Consider the following 17338-nt stretch of genomic DNA (forward strand, 5'->3'; position numbering starts at 1 on the left):
TTCTGAATATCCAACCGGAATATGCTTGTACATGACCTGTATGAAATGGAATTTTAATTTGAACATTGGAATGTTTTCATATTCGGAATAATAGTGGAATATTGGTGTGCGTGTAAACGTACTCACTGGTGAGGTGTTCAGACACTGATTCTCTTTGAGCAGCAAGGTGCTGCCCTGTTGCAGATGCACTGGGGCCTCCTGGCAAGGGTCAAGAGAAAAACAAGAATTTCCTAAGGGGATCACTGTAAATGTAAGACATTTTTATTCTTGTAGTATCATGTAGTATAAAGCAGTACTACTGGCTGTAGATGGGTCGAGGGATGTGGTAGATTATCAGGGCACATCCTCATTATTCCTCCTCTCGCCTCTGATCCCTTGCTCATCCGTCACCCTGGGGAATGGAAGTAATATCTTTCACATTTGCTTAATTCTCCCAACGTGCCTCCCAGTGCACCTTAAGGCAATTGCATGCGTTGTTGTTGCTTTAAAACATGCTCCTGTGGTCCCCTGTAACTCGGAAAGAAGACTGGCATGAATATTGCGAGAGTAAGGGGCTTGATTCCCACTGGGGCTGACCATACTAAAAATGTGGGGTCTGGCATTACTCAAGAGGCACACAGCATGTGTAAATTACAGCATTGCAGCATGTCATCTTTTTGTTGAGTGTAGTGCAGCTTTTGGGATTTTTGTATCTGTACATATTTTTGTGAAACATACTAATTGTATTTTAGGCTAATAAATGTTGATAAAAGCAGGATTTATTCATTTATTTATTGCTTGATTTAAAAAAAAAACTCTAATACAGGCTCATCAGATCAGAGATCAGCATTGTTTGTGTTCCTGTCACTGTTATGCTGTTTTTGTTAACTGGCAGTTGGCAATATCGACCAGATATAGAAAGGTAAATGTTTTACAGCAGGACGTAGGACTGTAACCAAACCATCAACAAAAGGTTAGAACCACAGCTGAGATACAAGGTTTGTTTTTTTTCTGTCAGCAACTGTATCATAATCACCAGTGTTGCATCTCAAAACAGAAGGACTAAATGCTGCAATTATGGGGAACATCTGTTGGCTAAACCATTTGTGGTGCGATAGAGGCTTGAGACGCTGCCAGAACTGTAAAAATGTTGTCAAACACCTGCTGACTGATTTGTTACTGTAACTTACAGCATTTTTCTTCACTGCTGATATCATCACCATCATCATCATCATCATCATCATCAGGACACAAATGAGCTATTACTATGCATGTCTTTGTTAGTCACTTAAAAGACAGCGGTTTTCCACCCTGACTGGGCACAGTGGGCCTGTGGAGCTTTGCCAAAGTGGTGTGCACGGTACTGTATCAAGAGCCATAATCTGTTAATGTAGAGTTAGGAGGTGCGTATCTTTGACTGCAGCCACAGTCAAACTCGCGCACACAATCGCCAAACACATTGCTCAGTCCACATCCCTTTCTCTTGTGATGTTAAAAGTCAAATATTAGGTTTAAAAATTGTAACAATTAAGCATACATTTCCTCTGTCTTACTTGTCCAAATGTGTAAGCTAAGCATGTAAACAGGGTTGTGTTGGATTGTGTGGTGAATGGATGGAAAAATTTAAGATCAGACTAGTACTAGGACTAACTAGCTCTACACTGCCATACAAGAAGAATGCTGTTTCTTTAATGAATGTTTTCTACATGGAGCATCAACCTTTTGTCTGGCACATGCCGTTTTGGCTTCAGTGTTCACTGGTGAAAACGACCTTCTAACTGCTGCTGACAAAGGACTTCTCTCCATACTTGTCTTATTAGATCTTAGAGCTGCATTCGACACTATTGACCATACCATCCTGTTACAGAGGATGGAACATTTAGTTGGCATTAAAGGAATCGCACTAAGATGGTTTAAGTCCTATTTTTCTGATCGATCTCAATTTGTTAATATCAAAGATAAATCCTCCAAGTACGCTAAAGTTAGCCATGGCAATCCACAAGGCTCAGTGCTTGGACCAATTCTATTCTCCTTATATATGCTTCCTCTAGTCATTATTAGGAAACACTCAATCAACTTTCACTGTTATGCAGATGACACCCAATTATACCTGTCAATCAAGCCAGATGAAACCAGTCAAAGCTAAACTTCAAGCGTGCATTAAAGATATAAAATCCTGGATGACCTACAATTTTCTGATGTTAAACTCAAACAAAACCAAAGTTATTGTGCTGGGCCCCAAGCCCCTCCAAACTTCATTATCTAAAGATATAGCTACCCTGGATGGCATTGCCCTAGCCTCCAGCACTTCTGTCAGAAATCTAGTTATTAGTTATTTTTGATCAGGATATAACATTTAACGCCCACCTAAAACAAACCTCAAGAACAGCATTTTTTCATTTTCGTAACATTGCCAACATTGCTGAAAAACTAGTCTATGCTTTCGTTACTTCCAGGCTGGACTACTGTAATTCCTTATTATCAGGTTGCTCAAATAAGTCCCTTAAGACTCTCCAGCTGATCCAGAATGCTGCAGCGCGTGTTCTGACAAGAACTAAGAAAAGAGATCATATTTCTCCTGTATTAGCTTCTAGGGGTGGTACGGTTCACAAAACCCACGGTTCGGTTCGTATCACGGTTTTAGGGTCACGGTTTTCGGTTCAGTACGGTTATTATTTTTTCTTTAACACTCCAGAATATACTTCAGCATATAGCTAAAATTAGCATATTGAATGCATGTTGCACAAAACATGCACACAGTGGCAGTTCTATATTGTTTTATTTCATCATAGGTACCATGAAATCCAAAATGTTCCCACACACCAGACTATAAACGACGCTGGCGCATCCTCCAGCTCTGGGCAGCCTCTCTCCCACTTGACATTTCTGCAGGTGACGTGACGTGAACTGCAGCGGCGCCCCACTCCACTTGAGGAGCGGTCGGCTCGGTGTCTCTCAAAATCTGATGAAAATCTTTTAAACTGACCTTTGTCGATCTGAAATGAAGACAGATTCAGCAACTGCATGGCCTATTTCTCGCTTAAAATGTTTTCAGAAACACGTTTCGTTGAACTATTTTAGTACAATATGAGATCGTATTCTGAACGAGCCGCCATTCTGTTTTGAAATTTGGGACCAGCCAGACCCATGTGACGCAATCGTCCAATCAGCTGCCATGGGTTGCGTTTGTCACGCCCATCCCGCTCGTCATTTCCAATAAGTGTTTTAACATAGGTGTCGAAAGTGGGCACTACGGCAGTAAGAGGTTAGTGCACATTAACAGTGTACTGACGAACCGTGCGGTACACACATGCTCCGAACCGAGACTAGCAAACCGAGCGGTTAGGGTGTTTTTTCATGAACCGTACCACCCCTATTAGCTTCTCTGTATTGGCTTCCTGTAAAATCCAGGATTGATTTAAAAATCCTTCTCCTGACCTACAAAGCTCTAAATGGTCAAGCACCATCATATCTAGAAAAGCTCTTAGTACCTTATTGTCCCACTAGAGCACTGCGTTCCCAGAATTTAGAGCTACTTGTGGTTCCTAGAGTCTCTAAAAGTAGAATGGGAGCCAGAGCCTTCAGCTACCAGGCTCCTCTCCTGTGGAACCAGCTCCCAATCTGGGTTCAGGGGGCAGACACCGTCACCACATTTAAGAATAAAATGAAAACCTCCTCTTTGATAAAGCTTATAGTTAAGGAGTGAGGAGTTGCAGTGTACGACTAGACCGGCGGGGCAGGGTGTATAGCTGCAGACACAGCACCCCTGCTTATCTCTGCTTCTCTTCATAGTCATCAGATTCATCTATCATATAATTAATAATATATTGAGAGTAGAGGGAGGCAGGCCAGTACAGCCCGATCCGGTTGGGGAGAGTTCTTGCCCGACCAGGCTCCTCTCCTTAACCTGCCTCTCTTAGTAATGCTGTTATAATTCTAGACTGCCGGGGAAATTCCTTCCTTCCTATGACACACTGAGCTGCTCTCTCCTCTCTTTTTTTCCTTCCTTCGTTTCCTTTAGTGTGCATCCTTGTCCCAGAAATGCTTGTTACTAACCTAGCTCTGGGGAGTTTACTCCCTGGAGTCCATTTGTTTCTTTTTCGCCCAGAATATTTCCGTGGCACCAAGATCTGGGTCCTGGGTGTAGCTGTCGCTGTGGTCCTGCTACACCCTGCTACACCCTGCGATGGCCTGCTGTGACCTGCTGCATCGTGCCGCATCCTGTAACGCCCTGCTGTGCCCTGCTATGATATGAACTACTACAACTACCATTGTAGTCACTGTTCCATTATCTTTATTATGACTATTATTGCCACTGTTCATCACACCCCCAACCGGCCCCATCAGACACCGCCTACAAAGAGTCCGGGTCTGCCGGGGTTTCTTCCTAAAAGGGAGTTTTTCCTCACCACTGTTGCAACAGCCACTGCTAATGCTTGCTCTTGGGGGAATTACTGGAATTGTTGGGGCTTTGTAAATTATAGTGTGGTCTAGACCTACTCTATCTGTAAAGTGTCTCGAGATAACTCTTGTTATTTGATACTATAAATAAAATTGAATTGAAATGAATTGAATTGTTTTCGAATTATGCATCTAGCCATCAAGTGCGTTAAGACACATTTTACTGGGTTCTTTTTTTTTAATTGAATCAACAGGAAACTGTGGAGCTGTGGAGCACTTGAGGGGCTTAGTGGTCAATTGCACTTACTGTATAAATAAAATAATACATACAGACAAATGTTACTGATTTTCTCATGTTCATCCCAACGCTACAATGTCCAGTTCCTGATCCTGTCGGCCTGGGAGGGAGTCTGGAGAGAACAGACGTGCAACCTCTTTGACACATGACACCAGCCACATTTTTTCACACTCACTATGAAAAACCTTGAACAGGAGGTTGTGGAGGGTTCACACTATCCCCACAGTTCAACCACCCACTATGTAGACCCCTCCCCTCCTGAGGCCATCAGAATAAAGAAAATAAATGTGTACAACATACTGGAAAAAATTTACTGTGCACACTGGAATGTGAGGGATTGAGTTTCGTACCTTTTTTTTGACATTGGGGAAGAAAACAAAGTCTAAAAACGATCAAGGCCTTATTAAAAAAAGAAGGATTCGTCAGTTTGTCTGCTTGACAGTCCCATTTTGCAGCAATAAAATTTAAGTGAGATGAACAGAGACATTTATCTTTCTAGATAAAACAGATGTTGACAAAGTTTCCTTTTGGGTTAGGGTTGGATAAAAGGTAATACATTGCAATATATTGCAGAATATTACAATATGTTTAAAATCGCAATAATATCATATCGTGACATGAAATGAAAAAGGAAAAAAGGGCAGCTATATACAGTTTACGAACTGGCACCAGGATTCCAAATTTTCAACTCATTTGCGTCTCTTCAGCATGTATAAACATAAAATCAATCATTCACATTAAAGACTAGGTAGACTCATGTGTAGACTTGTCAGAGACTCAGTTAACTAACATACTGACAGACAGACAGAATCAGAAATACTTTAATAATCCCAGGGGGAAATTATTTTTGTTACCACTCCAGGTATACAAACAACAAATAAAAACAACATATATTATCAAGACTTTTAACATATATAATAAAAACAAATATACAGTAATAATATATAAAATATGAAATGTACAGTGTTAATGTGCAAATAGTGCAATAAAAAAGAGAAATGATTGTCTATGTTGAGATGATTTTAGTGCAATAAAAAAAGAGAAGTGATGCAGGGACAGACGTACAGGCAGAGTCAGACCAGCCTGGCTGTGAAATGAGCACGATGTCCTTAAATGCAAATGTACGGTGTCTGCATGTAATATAAGATAACTGCATTTTAACACCATACAATTATGTAACTCTTTTTACATTATAATGTGGAAAATCTTCACTACACTATTTCAGTGTCAGACCGTATTAATGTGTCTGAAGATACAACTCTTCTGACACTAAAAAAGTGCCGTAAAAATTGTTTTACTCCCCTACCTTAACATTTAATCTGTATAGCAAACATTTAATAGTACATTTAAAAAAAAAAAAAAACTGTAATGCCTATCTTATGATTGACAGATTTAATCTTCACCTTATCCCTGTCCACAGCTCGGAAGCTGCATCTCGGAGTTTGTTCTCACGTCACAAAATGTTATGAGTGTGTTGGAGCAGCAGACTGGAGGCTGGCCTTGTTTTTGAAGCAGAGCCTTTATCCTCTGTGGTTCTTGTGTTGGATGCAGCTTTGTGTCACAGTCACAGTCAATACACACTGCTCTCCATCTGCATCGTCACAGCTCCACAGGGACTCGGAAGGAAGAAGAGAGAGAGATATACACTGTTTGGGACTGCGTGCGTATGTGTGTATAAATGAATGTTGCTGCCTTTGAACCAAAGCATTTTGTTTATGTTTGTGGGAAAGAATGCATCTTTGTCTCTCTGGACATGTGTTTGCATGCTCAGTGTGTGTGTGTGTGTGTGTGTGTGTGTGTGTGTGTGTGTGTGTGTGTGTGTGTGTGTGTGTGTGTGTGTGTGTGTGTGCCTCCCAACCCTCTGTGGTATTCTCCTTCTCTCTAACCGTCTGCCTCCCTCTGTCTGCTATCTGTCCAAGCTTAAAGCACCAGTTGTTTTCTAAGGGGCTTCTGGGAGAAAAGGAAACAACTGGGCGATTACACTTCTTCTTTTATCCTCATAGAGATGTTCTGCTCCTCCCTGTCTTGCAGGAGGTCTTTACTGTGAGGCTTTTCCCTTTCTGCCTTTCTGAGATTTTATTTATTCTCTCTCTCTCTCTCTCTCTCTCTGATGATGTTGACTTTGCCTCTCGGTAAAGACTCCCTCGGTTTCGCTTTGTCTTTCTCTTCTGTCCTCATCTCAGTTTCTCTCTTTTAATTTCTTTCAAGCCGACTGAAAATGCAAACATTTCTTTCTCTGAGATTCTTGTCTGCGAGGCTGACTCCTGTTATATGGCGATCTGAAACCAGCTGGAGATTGAGACAGGCTTTAAGGGGCCTTCAGAACTGCTTGCTGGAGGAATTCCGAACGTGCCCGTGTATATCTATCTTGTCTGGCAGGATAGATATACACCAAAACTGAAACAGGCTATTTCCGTTTTCTGGAATCAGCAGTTTTGTTTCATCCATGTCTTCTTCTTCGTGTTGTTTTGTCTCGTGTTTGCAGCCATCCGGAACCACCCATGATACCATCACTACATAATTTAGCAGGAGTTTTCAATCGCGCATGCATATGTATGCGCAATCATATGTATTAATTCAATTGAGAGTGTGTGTGTGTGTGTGTACAACTGAGTGCCAGCATAGAATATGCATGTGTTGATCTCTCTCTTGTTTCTTCCTGTTCCCCCTTGCTCATCAGTCAAGTTTACATTTCAACCCACACTCTCTCACTCACACACACACACACACACACACACACACACACACACACACACACACACACACACTTCAGAGTTTAGCATTCTTATTCTCTTCCTGATTTACCCTGGTCATTACTATTCTACTCAGATTTTCCAACTGATGGCCTGCTGCGTACATTTGGCTCAGATCACTCTGATTATGAATAAACAACATGGGCCAATCACAGCGCATCCATTTACATCAGTGTGATATCACACACACACACACACACACACACACACACACACACACACACACACACACACACACACACACACACACACACACACACACACACACACACACACACACACACACACACACACACACACACACACCTCTGTCTCGTGTTTGGGAAATGAATGAATGAACATGAACACCAACGTGTTCAGAGACAAACTAAGCATTACTTATTATGATTAGGATTTGAGTGTCATGACTGACCAAGTCTGTTACAGTCTGCTACAGGTATACAGTACAAAACATATTAAACACAAATATGTAGCATCCAAGTGTACTGAATCATCAGTGTCAATAACTGAATCCGTGGCTTTTTGATCTCAACAAATACAATACAGGAGTACATTTTAGTGGTATCAGAAACCCTAAATGATACACCTCCTCACCAGCACTGAACCAACAAGATCAATAAAAGAAACTGTATTGAGCAACATTAGCTTTAAAGTTTGGTTATCTGACCTGAGCCAATAAACAAAGTTTCTGATATTAGTTAGCACAACTTGCTATATTGCTTCCCATTTCCTCTATTTGGCTACATGAATAGATTAGAGTGAGCCTGTATTGTAGCGGCAGTGGTACAGGCGGCTTGCTGTTGCCCATTCTAAATACAGAAGATCTATGTTTCCTGTAGGCAGATGTAGCGGTCACCCAGGTTGTTCTCATAAACCATTCATACATACTGCTATGAAAAGTAAAAACGGTCTTGTGATGACAGGCAAAAACAAAATTGTCCAGTATGCTTTGAGAGCACAATTGAATAAAGCTTAGCTCGCTCTTAATAAGTTCACTCACCTCAAGCTCTATCTACAGTAGACCAACAAAAGTCCTTGTCCCAAGTCTCTCCTCCCATTAGTGCTCCAAAAGTTTACTTTTGCATGTGTTTCTTTGCTTTTTCACCTTAAAGTTTTCACCTTAGAGTCATTGACTATAGACCTATGGAAAAACACAGCAGCACAGGTATCAGTCCTATTATTCTACAACTGTATGATATTGAATGTACAAAGCAGGGCTGTAGTACTCGAGTCCGGTCTTGGACTCGAGTCCGGACTCGAGTCCGTTTTTCTATGGTCTCGGACTTGTCTCGGACTCGCTGGTATTCGGACTCGGACTTGTCTCGGTCTCGGCCACATGGTCTTGCCAAATATGGCTTTTGGTCTCGACCGAATCCAGGTGTCTTTACTCTTTACTATGTTCCCATATAACGTTTTCGCCGCTACCTATGTTTGTTTACTAGGAACATAATTAGGGTGACCATAAGTCCCGGTTTGACCGGGACAGTCCAGATTTTGAAGTTAATGTCCCGAGTCCCGACAAAAGCCTGTCGGGACGCAAAATGTCCCGGTTTTAAGAGGAGCGCGTCAGCCGATTTTCGGGCTTCAGCCCCAGTGTTTGAGTGTACCCCAATGTAACTTTGTCCAGTTTATTTTTCCGGGCAACGCGGCAGTGCCGCGGGTCCACCATGTTGTGTTGGTTGCTATCACCTAGCAAACCGCCTCTACGCGAGGGAAAGCTGTTAAAGCCGGGTGAAGTTTCGGAGGAATCATAGCCAAATCAGTGTAATACATTGATGCCATCAACACAAAGTTAAGGAGCGCAATACTAATGATTTAGTTTAAAGTTCCTGTGACGTGACGTTTCCAGTCTACGGTTCAGACTCAACCACACGGAGCTCTGAAGCAGACCTGTGCGTCTCTTAGTGTCCACTCTGTAAAATGCAGCGCAGCCTCAGATTATAACGGATGCGCTCTACTGTTGACATGCTGCGGTAGATGTGTTGCGTTTGTGCCCGCGTGTATTTCTGCAGTAGATTCGGTTTTCCACCCTGCGCGATGTAGAGCAGCGGCACGGCCACTTCTCTAGCTAAACTCTTGGTCTCATTCAGACACCCAAACAGGGCTCTGTGTCTGTCAGAAGGTCTGAGATCTACAGCAATCAAGTAATGCACAGCAGACTATGGTGCAGGTAGATTTCTGAAATACAGTGACTTTATTCTTGTAATAGCCTATTATAACTTTATTTTTCTCAAAATCACGACTCCTCCAAATCACAGAGAACACAGATATACTGTATTTTGAGTGTGCACAAAGTTTTGGACATTGCTCAAACACATCTGAAATATTACAGTCCAGGGGTTTATTAATAGGCCTACATTAACAACAAAAGAGCAAAACAGGAGGGGGGAGTAAATGATTCCTAGTCTACATGTGTGCTGACTCAGATATAATTAGAAAAGTCCATCCAAAGGAGAATAAATATTTGAAAGCAATACAGAATGCCTGTTAGCCTTACTTCAATACATTCCATTATGTTTTTATATTTGGATTGTAATCTATTTTTCTTTTTACATAAAGATATTTGCAGAATACATTGATTACATACATCTAACACTGTTATTATGAGGTATCACCATATATCATCATTCTGTTTTCTTTAGATTAGAATATATGATATCAAGGGGAATGTCTTTACTTAAAAATCCTGGGTGTTGTGACACTGTTTTTGCTTTTAAATCAACAAATAATAACCCCAAATGACTGATAATGTCATGGACGCATTAGACTTTTTTTTCCCTGTCCTGGACTCGGTGCTGACTCGGACCTGAACCTTTTTGGACTCGGTCTTGTCTTGGACTCGAACCTCTCTGGACTTGGTCTTGACTTGGACTCGATTAGTCGTGGTCTTGGACTTGACAAAGGTGGTCTTGACTACAGCCCTGGTACAAAGTCTTTTGGAGATTGGACTCCATCGAATTAATAATCTTCTTAAAGGGGTAGGAAATAGGAACATAACCCCCCGATGGAGCCCAGACACTGGTGGCGGCGGCGAATTGACCAGAGACTGGACCGAAGAGGCAACGGAGCGGTCAGCCGGGAGAAACACAACGACCGGAGGCGGCAGGGGAGGAGGAGGGTCGAGCGCTTTGCCTGAAACGACAGCTGACAGCACAAGGAGAGAACAGATTTAAAGCAGAGTTGTAAGGCTGTGATTGGCCCTTGAATCTCGTGGCCAAGTCTGATTGGTTTAACTGACTGTCAATTCTTGAACAGCTGATTTGATTTAAGAATGAGTAGTGATTGGGTTAATGACGTCTTCCTGAAAGAATTTGCGCTGAGCTTCATTTGTCGGTTTTGTTTTTACTCGAGACCGCAGAGGGTGGGGGTGGGAGAGGGTTTTTGTTCTTGTTCAATTGTGTTTGTCTGTTCTGTATGTTTATATATATATAAAAAAAAAAAAAAAAAAATATATATATATATATATATATATATATATATATATATAGTATATAGTATAAAAATAATTTAAAAAAAAAAAAAAATAAAATAAAAAGATGGATGTCTATTTCTGTTTTGGTACAATCACACATTCAAGTTTGGATTGTCACAGGGGTTCAGCGGGTTACCTCCCAACACAACTCTAATTGTAGCCTACTTGTTGTTCAGTTCATTTACTCACTTGTTTAATTTTACCTTTTTTCCGACGATACTAAAATATATTTTAACGTTGGTAGAAATGAGTTATTTTGGGGTGTCTAGCCTGAATTGCTTTCATTGGGTCAGCTTTAGTGACCGCACTCTCCATTTCTCTTGTCTCTCACTTGTCATATTTTCTGCTGTTTTTGAGCTGCAGGTTAAACTGACTTTGACTTTAAAGTTTCATGGCGCGCACTGTTCCACTTCTCAAATTAATAGCTTAAAATACAGATGAGGGTGGGGTGCTTTGGTGCAGAATACTGTGACTGCAGACACAGCACCTGAAGCCGATCAGAGGAACGGCTCTGACCTTTAAAGCCAGCCGCGTCACCAGGAAGAGTAACAACCAGCCAACCGTCCAATGGTGTGTGACTTGATTTCATTTATTTATATACTACAGAAAATATGGTTAAAGCTGTGCAGGGAGTTGCCGTATTGTATGCAAGTGAAGTGGACCGATCCACCATAAGCTCATCGCACTAATTAAAATGAATAGCTTGACAAATAAAAGTAAAATTTCAGCAAACAGTCCCAGCTGCTGCAGGTGTAAGGTGACACAGCGTCCTCAATAATCCTTGATCTGTTTCATGAACAGTTAATGGAAGGCTGATTTTGTGGGTCCCTTGGAAGCGATAATGTACCTGTGAATTCACACCACAAAATAAGACAACCCACAAAAAAAAAAAAAAAAGACTTATGATTAGTGACAGGTGTTTTTGCTCGCTGTCCAGGGATTCAGTGCTGGTGACAGACTGTTTGGGCAACATCACTGAGGTCGTTTCACACTTGAGGATAAACACCATGTGTGTGTCTGGGGAAATGAGTCGGAATGAAGGAAATTGGTAAATGAGGGAATATATATTTATATATACGGATGCATAGATGGATGGAGACATAGGAAGCAAGACAGTTGCAATGTGAGGATTTTAAGAAAAGACACTCTCAGCCTCCCATCTCTTCCTCTTTCACAGTTATATCTTCCTTCTTCCCTTCTCCCTCTCTCTTTCTCTCTCTCTCGCTCCTCTTTTTGTAAATTCAGTATTCTCACCCTGTGTCAAGTGGAAGGTAGGGGACACCTGGGTGTAAATTGCTCAGCTTGCAATGGCTGGAGAAAAGCAGAAAGCAATTTCCACACCACTTCATAGTAGGGTCCATCGCCACTGTTGCCAAGCCCTGTAGGGACCTCAAACGAAAAGAGAAACCACCACTTAACTGCCAGCCAGTCAGCAAGGAGGAGATTAGGAGAGAAAGGAGCAGCGAGAGGGAAAGAGAGAGACGTTATAGCGGCTCACACTTGACTAGCAGTCGGAGCCACCCAGATTTCTGTTATTGCCACAGATTTTAAACAGCTGCATCCACACTGTGACCGACAATAAAGAGCGTAAAGGGTGGTTCCACATCCTGGAGCAGAATACATGATTCTGAACAGGATGGGATTGTATCCACCCAGCAAACAATGTCTCTGAGGCTGCTTTTATGTGTTACATACGCTCATGGTGTTATCAATGAGCTTTTACAGCCACAGGCCAATGTTGTACACAGTACCTGGCATAAGCATGTAAAACACGTTTAGTGTCATGCCTGATCTGTGTCAGTGGTCAGGAGATTAAAGCCCCAGTGTGTAACGTTTGCAGTTGTTCATAATCAAAATCTGTATTGCCCTTCACAAACGTGTCCTTTTTCATGAATATTGACCACCACCATCAATTTCAAGTATTCCTATTAGTAGGGGTGTGCATTGGCACTGCCCTCACAATTCAATTTGATTACGATTCACCAGGTAACGATTCGATTCAATTCGATTCTACGATGCATTGCGATGCATCAAAATTCTACTGCACACAACAAGGCAAATTTTTCATCAGTCATGAGGCAATCAGTCAGATATCCTGTTAAGATTCCGCTGAAATTTCATGCTTTTTGGTCTAAACGACATACCCAAATTAAAAGTGGTACAGCTCCCACATACTTTGACACTCTGGGGTGTGCCTGACATCATTGGAAAAGAAACACTCTCATTTTTTTGTTACAAGTGTCAGGGTTATTCTAGGCCTTACTGACACAGAGTTACAGAGGCTAGAATGGAGGTTTTTTATTTCCGTCCAAGTCATACATCTGTAAAATGATCAAAATAAAATACTGTAAACACATCTGGTGATATACAGATACACCCAGGCCATTGCAACATATCTCAGGTTATTATAGAAAAAAATCCAGATGCCAAAAGACTCAAAAATTGATTTTTCTAAAGAAATGTCTGTCCGTTTTGCTGTCATCGGCTTGTCCGCTTTCATTGGCCATATCAGAGGCAAACCTGAACGGATTGGCTCATATGAGATGTCTATCAAAAGCTTAGAAGCTAGGGAATTCGATGACGCCCACTTTGAGCATGTAGAAAGCTGGGCAGAGAAGCTAGCGGCAATAACGTGCGGAAATGGAAAACATTTTTGCGTTTTTCCCTTGTGATTCGGCCAGAAACTTCAACATTGTGAGGCGAACAGATCGTTTTGGAATATAAAGCTTGGATATTACATTTCCTTGGACTCTTGGGGATTTATGAAAATCAAGTTTTGGGCAACATACCACTTTGTTGCTGAAAGGACAACGAAAACAGGTATGGATGCACTCTCGACAGCTGCGCAGATTATGGCTGAATTGTTTTAGAGGCTAAGCTTTCAATTGGTGAGTATATTTGGAAGATTTAATGCTTTAAAGTTATAAAAACGCTCATGAGTGGAAGTTTTATCGAGGTTACAGCGACGCAGTGTCCCTTCAACGGGACAGTGATCCTTGAGAGGATATTGAACAACAGATTTTATTGGCTACTATGTGTGTATTATCACTCTCCTGTATCTTTGATCAAAGCTCTTTGCTTTGATACAGAAGTAATTGAAACTTTACAACTTTATTGTCCACTCAAGGCCAGAAAATAAACAGTGACATAATCGATTATGGCACTTTGCCGCATCGATGCTGAATCGTGCATGCCCCGCATTGCAATGCATCGCCGAATCGATTATTGTTGACACCACTACCTATTAGCTTGGAATTTTACATTTACGCTTGTACGAACTGGGGTAGACACTCCATAATGATGCGCCATCTTGAAATACGTTAGTCGGTAAGGGACATACAGGACATACTGCTCCGCCTTTCGCGTTTTCGACTCACAGCTGCTGCTAATGGGCATCGTCGCTTCCCGGCCCCGGCAAGTTTGAAGAAGGAAACATGGAGGACCACGCATATTCAAAATCCAAATTTCAGGAACAGGAGTCTTCTTCTTTGCCCAGAAAAAGAAAACTGATATTGAAAAGAGCAAGAGACCGGCGTCATCAGAAAAAAAAGAGTGAACATTGGAGCTGCTTTTGAGGCACACACCAAATCCCAACTAGTTAATTATCCTCTGGACCGCTGCTGTCTCCTTTTCTTTCTCTTTCTTTTCCGTTGGGTGGTGCCCGTGCCCGCTCGTGGTGTGAAGCGCGTGTCCACGCCACTCTTGACATGAACTCATGGATGTATTAAGAGAACGCATCAATAACCAACACGGCTGATAGACGGCCTTTTGTACACTTTCGCTTTTTGAAGTGCGAAGGCTACCGTAGCTGCAATACTGCGTGGCGAGAGAGAGGCGATTGTGATATATGATCTCAACGCTAGATGGGAGTAATTCTTACACAATGTAGCTTTAAACTTAACACATGCCTTCTCAATTGAGTTTTTAAGTACACTAGTACAGTGCCCGTTCAAAATATGCCTGTTTGGAACGGGCCAATTGCTTGGCCTGTGGTATTGCTGCTTGAAGCTTTCTCCAGAACCATTTAACTCCATTTTAGTGTTGTCTTTTTCGTCAACGATATTACATGTTGATATTGCCACAGTCAGCGTTTAATGACGGCGGTGCTGTCTCGTCAGCCTTTCGATTTTGTTTGCTCTAAGCGAAATGATTAGAGTGAATTTAAGATTTAAGATGGGCTTTTATTGTGAAGGGTAGAAATCGTTTTTTATTGAGGCAAAAAACATTGATTTTGAACAATTCTGCAAAATCCCAATTTTTTAAGATCTCATCTGTGCACAGCAACTCCAGTATGGTTAAGGTTAGAGAAAGATCATGGTTATGGTTAATAATAACAACCTGGTTGTCTCTAGTGCACTTGGAAGCGAACCTGAGAGCCACGTTTTCGGGCGGAGTAGAGTTTGGTTTTTTGGTCTGCACCAGAGTTCAAATGAACTTTCAAAACACCCAAAACCACAGACTATCTGACGAAACACTCAAAGGTTTGGTTAAAAGGGCCAAGCAGCTCAGGTGTGAAAAAACCCTTTAGTCCGCTTTCTCCGTGTAGAAGCTTTGTAGTTGCCTCACACATTTCTCAGTAACCACAACTGTCAGCACCATGGAGCTCTACAGGAGGATAACAGGGCATTTACACTAGATAGCAGGTCTAGGAGTTATTCAGGGTCCTGGTTTAACCTTCCTGCGGCCCACCTTTTCTTTTGATATAATCTTTGAGAAATACTGTTTTGGCAGGGAATACACGTTTACACTATATCACACATAAGGACAACAGGACTGAAAAAGAGACGATATTCTTCATTTATGGTAGGAACCTCCTAGCAGAGCTGCTGGGTGACTCAACAGACTAATAACTTCTAGCGGAGACTTGGTAGTACATTAGGCTACTGCACCTATTTAAAAACATCAAGACAGGCAGCCTTTGGATATAATTCAGTACCAAGCTGATCTATTAAGATGTATTACACCCACCAGAGACCTACGGAGGGATGGCGAGGTCAGGGAAAAGTAAAGGCCTTACCTCAAGCTGCCGCCCGACATCCAAATCAGCATTTCAAAAATCACTCAGCGAGATTAAAAAGGCAGGGATTGTAAAGGATGAGTGGGGTAGAAAGGGGTAGGCAGTCACGCTCCTTACAGGAGAAGCAATGCTTGTGCTCGACTGTTGACTGTTGCCGTGATTAGATACATCTTGTTCCATTATGCATTTCCCATTTTCTATTGCATTTTCTCCAAGGAGATTTGAAACATTTCTAATAGCTTTTTAAACGACTTGCTGTCCGGATCACTTACTGTTAGGGACTGAGACCGCAGTGCATGAAGAGGAATGCATTCTCTGTCTCCTTCTCTTTGTCTTTGGATATATATATTTTTCCCTCACCATCCTTTTTACCTCCTTTTTATTTGTATCGCACTCTTTTTTTCTCTCTCATTAATTAACATTCTCCCCATTAGCTGACATGCCGTTATTACAGTTTTTAAAATAACACAGCACTGAGTAATTGAAGTAGGCATGAACGTATATATTTATAACTATCTGCCCCTGTGGCTCATAGTGAAGTGCAGCTCTCTGCTGCTACTTTACCTGACACATTATCACATTATCTACTATTTTAAAAAGGCACAGCAAAGTGTTACAGGAGAGGTGGTATAGAAAACAATGGGTGGTGAGATGTTGGAGTCTAAAGCATGAAGTGCATGAGCAACATCTTAAGGCAGTGAAGACAGGTAAGCTTGTTGGAAAATGACTATGGTAAAATGTTGCAATGTTTCTATTAAGAAGTTTAAAGAAAAGTGTGTACAGTGCCTTAGTGCCTTATATTATTATATTATCATTAATTTCACTGATTGTAAAGAGGAAGTTGAAGGGAGAAATATGGTTAACAACACTCTAAAGCAGTGTTTCTCAACAGGGGGCGGCCACCTTCAGGGCGCTCAGTAGAAGATGATGGGGGCGTTGGACGCAATATTATTTTGGAAAGGGGGCGTTGGGCGGGTGCCCTTTGGGGGCGTTTGTTTGAAAGCTAGTTTAAAACCAAAGATTCACAATAACAATACATGTTTACACTTAAACTACTTGCAAAAAAAGTTTTCTGCAACATTAAAAACCTGCCAGTTCACGGCACTGCAACTGGACGAGACGGTGGATCATTGTTCGGCGCAGCTCCGTGCTGCCTTCAAGGAAACGGGAAGTCAGAGCATCGTCTTAAATGAGCTCCGTATTTCAGCGTGAAGCTGCGTTCAAAAAAATAGCAATCGCCGCCGGGTGGTGCGACGTCCTGATGTATTCTTTAATCCCCCAATGTAGCACAAGTAGACTTTATATTTCACAGTAACAGTTTTTCGTCAGATCTTTTATAGAACCCAACGTTTCCTACTGTACCTGAAGGCAGTTTAATTTCACGAAGAAAAGAGAAAAGAGACGAGCGAGAGATTTTT

The 17338-nt window shown here is 41.7% G+C and overlaps 1 long non-coding RNA gene across 1 annotated transcript in view; it reads right to left on the reverse strand.

The window, feature by feature from the left end:
- Positions 1–245: 245 nt before the first annotated feature.
- The window catches only part of LOC120556040, a 65086-nt gene continuing 47993 nt past the window's right edge, over positions 246–17338 (reverse strand). Inside the window, exon 2 of the long non-coding RNA XR_005638785.1 lies at positions 246–391. This is a non-coding gene — a long non-coding RNA (uncharacterized LOC120556040). The remainder of the gene's footprint in view (positions 392–17338) is intronic.

Source organism: Perca fluviatilis, chromosome 3, assembly GCF_010015445.1.
Source record: "Perca fluviatilis chromosome 3, GENO_Pfluv_1.0, whole genome shotgun sequence".
Classification (NCBI taxonomy): domain Eukaryota; kingdom Metazoa; phylum Chordata; class Actinopteri; order Perciformes; family Percidae; genus Perca; species Perca fluviatilis.